This window comes from Aegilops tauschii, chromosome 3, assembly GCF_002575655.3.
Source record: "Aegilops tauschii subsp. strangulata cultivar AL8/78 chromosome 3, Aet v6.0, whole genome shotgun sequence".
Taxonomy (NCBI): Eukaryota; Viridiplantae; Streptophyta; class Magnoliopsida; order Poales; family Poaceae; genus Aegilops; species Aegilops tauschii.
Window position 1 is genome coordinate 445,339,701 of NC_053037.3, and position 9,871 is coordinate 445,349,571.

Consider the following 9,871-nt stretch of genomic DNA (forward strand, 5'->3'; position numbering starts at 1 on the left):
TTTCTCCTTTGGCAAGCATCATGTGGTGAGGAAAAATCTAGGAACATATGTCCAGTTGAATATAGATAGCATGAGTTATTATTGTTGACATCACCCTTGAGGTGAGTTTGTTGGGAGGCGAAACTATAAGCCCTTATCTTTCAATGTGTCCGATTGAAACGTTTTGCTCATGGGTACGAGGTGACTGTTAGCAATCATAGAAGACTATATGATGGTTGAGTATGTGGACTTGCCTAAAGGCTCCGATACGTGACCCTTCCTAAAGAGATGATGAATTGCAGTTGCAAAGTTGACTGAGAACATAGTTTGTTGGTTTCTAATTGAGTTTTTGCTTTATACTTTGATTGTGTGATGAACTATTACTTATTCATGAGAAGTATATGATAAAAGTTCTATGATAAAAGTCCTATGTTTAGTTTTGTTGCTGTTATAATAATCAACATGATGCTTCTATGTCCGTATTTTGTTTTTATCGACACCTCTCTCTCAAAGCATGTGGACATTTTTTCGATTTCGGTTTTCGCTTGAGAACAAGCTAGGTCTAAGCTTGGGGGAGTTGATACGTCCATTTTGCATCATGTTTTCTTACTATTATTTATAATGTTTTTATCCATAATAATGTTTTTTGGAGTAATTCTAATGCCTTTTCTCTCATAATTTGCAAGGTACACACCAAGAGGGAGAATTCCGGCAGCTGGAAATCTGGACCTGAAAAAGCTACGTCCGGCTACCTATTATGCACAACTGCAAACAAGCTGAAACTTCACGGGGATTTTTTATGGAATAAATAAGAATTACTGGAAGAAATAAACACCAGAGGGGTGCCACCAGATAGGCACAACCCACCTGGGCGCGCCAAGGGCCTGGCGCGCCCTGGGGGGTTGTGGTCTCCTCGGCCCACCTCCGGTGCCCATCTTCTGGTATATAAGTCATTTTGACCTAGAAAAAATATGATGAGGACTTTCGGGACGAAGCGCCGGAGCCTCGAGGCGAAACTTGGGCAGGAGCACTTTTGCCCTCCGGCAGAGCGATTCCGCCGGGGGAACTTCCCTCCCGAAGGGGGAAATCATCGTCATCATCTTCACCAACAACTCTCCCATCATGGGGAGAGCAATATCCATCAACATCTTCAACAGCACCATCTCATCTCAAACCCTAGTTCATCTCTTGTGTTCAATCTTGTTACCGGAACTATAGATTGGTGCTTGTGGGTGACTAGTAGTGTTGATTACATCTTGTAGTTGATTACTATATGGTTTATTTGGTGGAAGATTATATGTTTAGATCCAATATGCTATTTAATACTCCTCTGATCATGAGCATGTTTATTATTTGTGAGTAGTCACTTATGTTCTTGAGGTCACGGGAGAAATGATGTTGCAAGTAATCATGTGAACTTGATACGTGTTCAAAATTTTGATAGTATGTATGTTGTGATTCCCTTAGTGGTGTCATGTGAACGTCGACTACATGACACTTCACCATATTTGGGCCTAATGGAATGCATTGTGGAGTAGCAATTAGATGGTGGGTTGCGAGAGTGACAGAAACTTAAACCCCAGTTTATGCGCTATTCCGTAAGGGACCGATTGGACCCCAAAGTTTAATGTTATGGTTAGAATTTATTCTTAATACTTTTCTCGTAGTTGCGGATGCTTGCGGGTGGGTTAATCATAAGTAGGAGGTTTGTTCAAGTAAGAACAGAACCTAAGCACCGGTCCACCCACATATCAAATTATCAAAGTAGCGAACACAAATCGAACCAACATGATGAAAGTGACTGGATGAAATCCCCGCGTACCCTCAATAACGCTTTGCTTATCATAAGAGACCATTTTGGCCTGTCCTTTACCTCAAAAGGATTGGGCTATCTTGCTGCACTTTTTTTACTACTATCTTTACTTGCTCGTTACAAATTATCTTGCTATCAAACTACTCCGCTACTTACAATTTCAGCACTTGCAGACACTACCATACTGAAAACTACTTGTCATTTCCTTCTGCTCCTCGTTGGGTTCGATACTCTTATTTATCAAAAAGAGCGAAAATTGATCCCCCTATACTTCTGGGTCATCAGGAATTCTACTAGATCCTCCTTCGGACAATTCTGGGAGATGTGTCCTTCTTCTCCACATGAATAGCATGACTTGGTGCAGGGTTTAATTAGCTCTTCTTCGGGTGTGTCCTCAAAAACTTCCTTCATCGTGGTTTTTTTTAAGTTTCCCTGAGGGCTTCTTTCTTTCGCTGAATGACTTGATGTACCTTGGGGTAGATGCGACACTGAGCAGGGTAGTGGGTAGGCCCTTCACACAAGAAACAAGTAATCTGCGTAGTTGGGCATTCTTCAGTTGGGTGACTTTCTTCGCAGTGAGGGCATCCATCCTTGTGTTCTTTATGGTTGTGTCCTATTTCTCCACAAAGCTTGCATGCAAGGTTTCTTTATTTCATTTCCACAAGGCTTCAAGTTTTTGGGGCACAAGACGAGACCTGAGGAGAGTCAACTTAAATTCTTCCCAAGTGATTTCTCCTTTCCATCCATTTATAGCTTGATACATACTCAACAAAGTAGCGGCACTTTTTTAAAAGTACTGAAGAACAAGCTGGGCCATATCCTTTCCGGCTATAGTGTTATTCCTCATGTGATCTTCCATGTTCTGAATCCATTTGTCCATCTCCAATTGAGTCATTGATCCAGAAAATGTGAGTTCATCTCCATTCGTCATCTATTGGGTCCAAGGATTTTGGGTAAGGTCAAGATAAGATTGGAGAGAGAGGGGGAAAAGGTACCCATACCAACAAAAGACACAACAGCTAAAATATAGAGTAACTCCACACATTCATTCAGTTCAATCAATCCTATAGTACTACCACCCACATATGTTGGTATGGTCAGATACTCTAATCACAAAACGTTTATCTTTATTCGCTCATCATGGGCTATAGCTAGACTAGCTTCTTCATGTCCTGGTTCATGTCTTCGCTGGCTTCTTCCGATTGTGCTTGATCTTCTCAAGTTCTTCTGCCAGATCATCTCTATTGATGCAAAGTCTCTTGTGACGTCCTTAGTGCGTTCGAAGCTTCTGGATTTCAACATCCTTGGCATGAACCATGGTCCTACTGTCCTTCAATTCCTGGCGAATCTTCGGTATCTTGAGGTTTTGCTCCTCCAGCTTGGCTACATGCAGCTTTTGGGTTCTGAGCTCTTTACAGAATACTTCCTTGTCGAATAAGGCTTCCAGAAGGTCCATCCAAAAATTCTTGATGTAATACTCCAGATCCTGGTGATACACCGGCTGACGTGAAAACTTCATCTTTTGCTCGTTCGTCAAGGCGATAGGTGCTCCATTAGCCTTCTGCCATCCAATCCTTCCGATGAAATGCATGCTTAACTCAGCACTGTGACGATAGCACAAGCGAGCAATAGCATCATGGATAGCCGTGTTTATGCCCATGTCTCTGCCATGAGCTATCATTCCATAGTTGATATCTCCTGTCTTGAGGTTTTCTTGACGACCAAAAATTTGAGTTTTGACGCTCCATGGTCTGGTCTTCCTCTGACACACCTTGATCTTAGCTATCGGCCGCTTCAATAGTATCACAAGTTCCATAAGGGCTGGACCACATGGAATGTCTTCGTAGTGTTGTCTTTGGTTCAGGTTGAAGCTCTTCATCTAAAATATGGAAGCCAGGGGTTTCTTTAGTAAGGAATTTCAGAAGAGTACGAGAATAACTTAAGTGGATCCTATCATAGCCTTCCAAGTCACTTTACTCTAGGAATTCTTCAGTGCTTTCAAATTCTTAGAGTCATTGGAGTCTTCAACCGTTGTAGTTGTCGGCGTTCTGAGAACGGGGGTCCCCAGACTTGCCTGCCTGCGGCCCACGGCGTGGCTCTGCTAGCAGGCCCGTACGGCCCATCTTCATCAACAAGGCATTCAAGACCCTCGCGAGGGGCCAAGCCTCGTGAGGCGGACGAGCAAGACCTCCTCAGGAGCGGCCTCCCCAGGATAGCTCGCGAGGGGCAGAGAGATCAAGGCGAGGCAAACCTCGTGTGGTTCTCGTGACGTGAGCCATGACGATCGAGACCAGGCGGGCGCCAGCGTGCGAAGTGTCCTTGTTTCCTCTTTGGTGCTAAAGAGGCAAGCGCGGGCGTGGAGTACCAAGGCGTCAAGCAAAGGTTTCCATATCAGTGCAAAGAGACCAAGACCAGCAGGATGGCAAGACGGAGGTCACCATGGAGCCCATGGCGGCGTCACCACCAGAGCCTTTTGCAGGCGAAGATTGCTTTTGTCAGGATAAGCTGTACTAGATGTCCCCTTTTAACTTGGTCGTTGTTGGCTCCCTTCCCGCTCAATATTTGGGGAGAGGACCAGGGCCACTATAAATAGGACTAGCCACCACAGCAGGAGGCATCGAATCCTCACCCGCACAAGTTCACCAAACACAAGAACACCTCAACCTCAGGAGGTTGTTCTTCCTCTTTGTACTGTTCATCCTCAGCCCAAGAGGCAATCCACCACCACCACACTAGAGAAGGGTATTACACCACAACAGTGGCCCGAACCAGTATAAATCTTGTGTCCCTTGTGTTGTGAGTTCGTCGAGTTAGTCCGTGAGATCTTAGCAAAGCTAGGACGTGGATCGGTAGTGGGAAACCCTCGTGCGCACCCCAGTGTTCAAACCTTGAGGGTTTTGCCGGAACCCGTGATCCGACATTTGGCGCGCCAGGTAGGGGTGCGCCGAAGCTTCCCTTCCGTCGCTCCGCGTCCCATTGCTTCATCGTCTCCATGGCCGACGCACGCCGCGCTCGCGCTGAGCGCCGGGCTGCCCTCGCCTCCCGCGTTGCTCAGACGGCTCCCGTCGGCGGGCCACCTTGTAACGCCCGGATAATTAAGCTACAGTAATCATATGCTAATGATGCCATGTCATCACGATTACTGTTGTTAAACTTGCATTGGTTTGAATCCGGTCCAAATTCAAATTTCAAATGAAGTCAAAAGTAAAAGTTTTCAAATGTCAAAACTAAAATGTGCGAACTATGGAAAATAATTCATAAATATTATTGATGAAGAAGCCACATTTTTATAAAAGGTTTATTTGCACTAAAGTAAATAAAACATTGCCAAAATAGCAATATGTATCCCATTTATAATTAATACAAAATCCAAATGAAATCATCTTGCCATCAAACTTTTTCTGGCAGTGCTGAATATTGCATGTAATTTATTGAGCCAAGTCTCATATTTTACAAATGTGAATGGGTGGTCTAACAATTTACGAGTCTGAGAAGAAATAAAAGAAACATAAAAGGGAATATAAAAGAAGACCTAAAACTATTGGTCCACTTGGCCCCTTTTGCCAACAAGGCGAACCCCAGGACAGCCCAGCATCACCACTCCCACCTCGGTCGTCTCTACTGTACGACCGACCGACCTCCTGCTCCGGCCGGTCGCCACCGGAGTGCCTCATCGGCGTCGAGGCCGAGGGGATAAGGACCCCCCCTCGTCCCCTCGATTCACTCTCCCCCTCTCATCCGATTCCCTCCCGTTCCCCATCACACCCTCTCCTCCTCGGCTCGGAAATGAGCTCGGAGCTCGTGCGGTGACCGCGCTCGCCGTCGTCATTGTCGCGGCCACCGTCGTCCTCGCACCAAGCTAGTGTGTTCCCCGACTTCCCCATTGTCTTCCATGTCGTCTACAAGGTCCAGATCGAGCCGAGACACCGCCGAACGACGGGATCGAGATCGTCTTCCTCCTTTTGCCGTCGTCGATTTCTGCCTCGATCTACCATCTCGCTGCGCTACAAAGCCATCACCGGGCCTTCTTGTGCTTCTCGGTGAGCTCCTCCCTCGGATCCCCTTTTTCCCCTTTGATTTGGACGCTGTAGGTTGTCTTCACCATCGTGCCCGATCTTGGACGTACACGTATGCGTACGTGCGTGCTTGCTGCAGCCGCCCTCTGTCTATGCTAGTGACTACTCCTCCCTGCTGCTCCTCGTTGCTGCTTTGCAGCTGCTCTACTGCTAGCCGTTGCTGCACTTGCGTCGCTACTCCTCTGCTCCTACCTGCGTCCGGCGCCGACCGCCCGCTGCCGTGCTGCCCATGCCTTGCCGCATCTGCTGCTGTGTTGCTTCTGCGTGCGGCCACGGCTACCTCCTGCCGCACTCGACGTCGCCTCCTCTGCCGCGCCACCGCGGCCCCTCCAGCCTTCGGCCGCCGCAGGCCCCGCCTCGTCGCGCCATGCTCACCAGCGGCACGCCTTGGCCGCGGCCACGCCTCGGGCGTGTGTGCGCGAGCCCTGGCGGGTCCGTCCCGCCCCACCGCCCTCCCACGGCCCGCGCCCGCCTCGACCCTGCCTACCCTCGACCGTGCCCGCCCACGCGCTGCTGCATCTCTGCTCGCGCCCCCCCACGGCCGCACGGCCCGCGGTCCCGCGCCGTCCGCTCGCGCTGCCCGTCGGCCTGTGTGCCTCTCCCAGCCCCACCGCTGCTCGGCTCCCGCCTCTGCCACCACCGCGCGCGCGCCGCTCGCCTGGCCTCGTCGGCCTCGCCTGTCGCGTCGCTCCCGCCGCTCGCCTCGCCCTGGTGCCCTCCCATACGCGCCCGCCGCCCCGCTGTCCTGAGCTCCGCCTCTGACCCGCGGCCGCACCTTGCCGCCGGCCACCTCCCCACCGCTCCTTGCATCGCCATGCCTGTTTCCCACCGTGGCCGCCGGCCAACTCCCGCAGCTGCCAGCGCAACTGGGCCTCGCGCCCCGGCTGCGTGGCCTCGGGCACGGGCGCCCACGCTCACGCCCAGCGCCCGTCACCCGCCCTGCTAAGGCCCCCAGTGGGCCACTGACCACTGGGCCAGCCCCCCCCCCCTTTCCAAAAAAAGTGTTTAGATAAAAATATATATATAATATTTATTAATTAGGTAATTAATTAACTTAACTAACCTTGCTTCATTAACCTAATTACATAATTAGTCTTAACTAAACTGTTAGGTTAGCTGAGGGGTCAATGACAGATGGGCCCCACTGCCCCCATTGACCAGTCAACCTAGTCAGAGTTGAATGTTGACTCTGCTGACATCAGAATGACGCCATGCTGGCGCAACAAGTCCATTTTTGAGTTAAAGATAATCCCAGAAATTGTTTAAATCTTTGAAAAATCATAGAAAATCATCTGTAACTCGGATGAAAAAGTTTTATACATGAAAGTTGCTCAGAAAAATATGACGAATCCGAATATGCGGTCTATTCGTCTACCACACATCCCAAGAATAGAGAACATGCAACTTTCCACCTCCGTTTCATCTGCCCAAAAAAGCCTAACTCCGGGCAAACTTTCCGGATGTTTCCCCCCTTCGCCGGTATCATGTAGCACCGCGATAGAACACCCCTAGCCATGCGTGTTACTGCCGTCATGCATCTGTGTTGCATTTGTTTGCATTATATTTACTATTTCTTCCCCCTCTTCTCTCCGGTTGACCCCGAGATCGCTGCTGATGCCCCTGTGATCGACTACGTCGACGACGACCCCTCCTTGCCAGAGCAACCAGGCAAGCCCCCCCCTTTGATCATCCCGATATCGCCCATTCCATTCTCTCATGCTTGCATTAGATTTTGCTACTGTATTTGATTGCTCCTATTCTGATGCATAGCCTGCTTTTGTAACCTGCTTATTGTTACCTACCTGCTTATCCTAAACTGCTTAGTATAGGTTGTTTAGTGATCCATCAGTGACCCCCACCTTGTCCTTGTTGCCCCTGCTTCATCATCGACGACTCGATCAACATGATCGACGACCAGAGCCTGACACCTCACATCACATCACGCCCCTTTAGTTGCTCGACTCTGCAGAGCTACTATCGAGTGCCGAGGGTGATCCCTCTTAACGCACTCCTGATGATAATTCTATAGTGTAGCTATTCGGTGTGGTCATCGAGGGTGGTTCCTCTTTCACCATTGCCGATACGGCTCTGTCGTGCAACACCTCAAGTGTGAACCTCGAGGGTGGTCCCTCTTACGTTCACCTTGATGATTACATTGGGTGGAATCCATCGGGGGTGATTCCTCGGGTTTTCCCCTTGATGTCTGGACACACGGTTACCTTGACTTTACTTGAGACTGTTGTGAAAGCCGGGCGGGCCCGGAGAGCACCCGTGCGATGTGACAATGGCGGCTGGCTGTTTAGCGGTATCACCCAGGAGGGGTGATAGGTCCGGACTTGTCCCGACAGCCGTCACTACCTTAATTGTTAATGCACTAACAGGTTTGGGTATTTGTTCTGAATTGGCCTCTGGCCTTTACGCACTAACCACCATGCGAGAATAGTTATGGGCCTCGACGTCGTGGTATCAGCCGAAGCTTTGTCAGACGTCCAGTTCAGCATTGCGGCACGGCCTGGTCGGCGCCCCAGTGGAGGTGGCCTGTAGCGCCCTGCGCGCAACGATCCAGAGTGCAACAGGCGATGGGCCCAGACCCCGGAGTGCTTAGGATGTAGACCGGTAGGGACCTCCCTGCTGAGCCTAGGTAGGGCTGCGACGTGTTGATCTTCCGAAGCCGGGCATTGACCCAGAAAGGTGTGTCCGGCCAGAGTGATCGAGCGTGCTGGAAAACATGGTGCACCCCTGCAGGGAAGATGTATATTCGAATACCGTGTCCACGGTAATGGACGTTCAGACTTGTATCCAGATCTTATATAACTAGAAATGGATACTTGAGATATGTGATGGATATGTGGCTCCGAGATTGCTTTCTCGCAGGGAGTCGAGAAAGGATCTCTGGGCCTTAATGTTACAACATGCTTGTTAATTAAACTGCTATTCTTTACTCTTCTACATGCTGCAAGATGCTTGGAGCTGCTTGAAGATGCTAGTCTTCGATAGGCTAGGCCTTCCCCTCTATTCTGGCATTCTGCAGTTCAGTCCACAGATACAGCCCTTCCATTTGATACCGTTGCATACTTAGTTTAGATCTGATGCTTGCGAGTACTTTGGATGAGTACTCACGATTGCTTTGCTCCCCTTTTCCCCCTTCCTTCTCCTTTCCGGTTGATGCAACCAGATGGTGGCCCCCAGGAATCAGATGCCACCCCCACCGAATACGACTACTACCCCGAGGGTGCCTACTACTATGTGGAGCCCGCCGACAACCAGGAGTAGTTAGGAGGTCCCAGGCAGGAGGCCTTGCCTCTTCGATCATTGATGTTCGTGCTAGCCTTCTTAAGGCAAAACTTGTTTAACTTATGTCTGTACTCAGAATTGTTGCTTCCGCTGACGCTTGTGTATCGAGCTTGTATTCGAGCCCTCGAGGCCCCTGCCGCACCTTCACCCCCGAGCTGCGTAGCGTCGCTTGGCCTGGCAAGTTCAAGCCGGATCTACCTCCTCGCTACGACGGCACCCCCGACCCCGCGGAGTTCATGCAGCTCTACGAGCTGAGCATCGAGGCGGTCAACGGCGACGAGAAAGTCATGGCGAACTGGTTCCCCATGGCTCTCAAGGATGGCGCCCGCTCCTGGCTCCTGAACCTGCCTACAGGCTCGATCCCCTCCTGGGACGAGATGCGCGACCGTTTCGTTGCCAACTTCCAGGGCACTTGCGACCGCCCGCCGGCCGCGGGTGACCTGCGCCGCGTCAAACAACAACCAGGAGAGACCCTCCAGAAATACATCCAGCGCTTCAACAACGTTCGCCTCAAGATTCCCAAGGTGACGGATGAGGCCATCATCTCCGCGTTCTCTGATGGCATCCGTGACGTCAAGATGAAGGAGGAGCTCGTCATCCACGAGGAGTTGTGCACGTCTCTGGAGCTGTTCAACCTGGCGACCAAGTGCGCAAGAGCTGAGGAGGGGCGCCTCTCCCTCCTCGAGCTCCCGGCTACGGACCCGGAGGA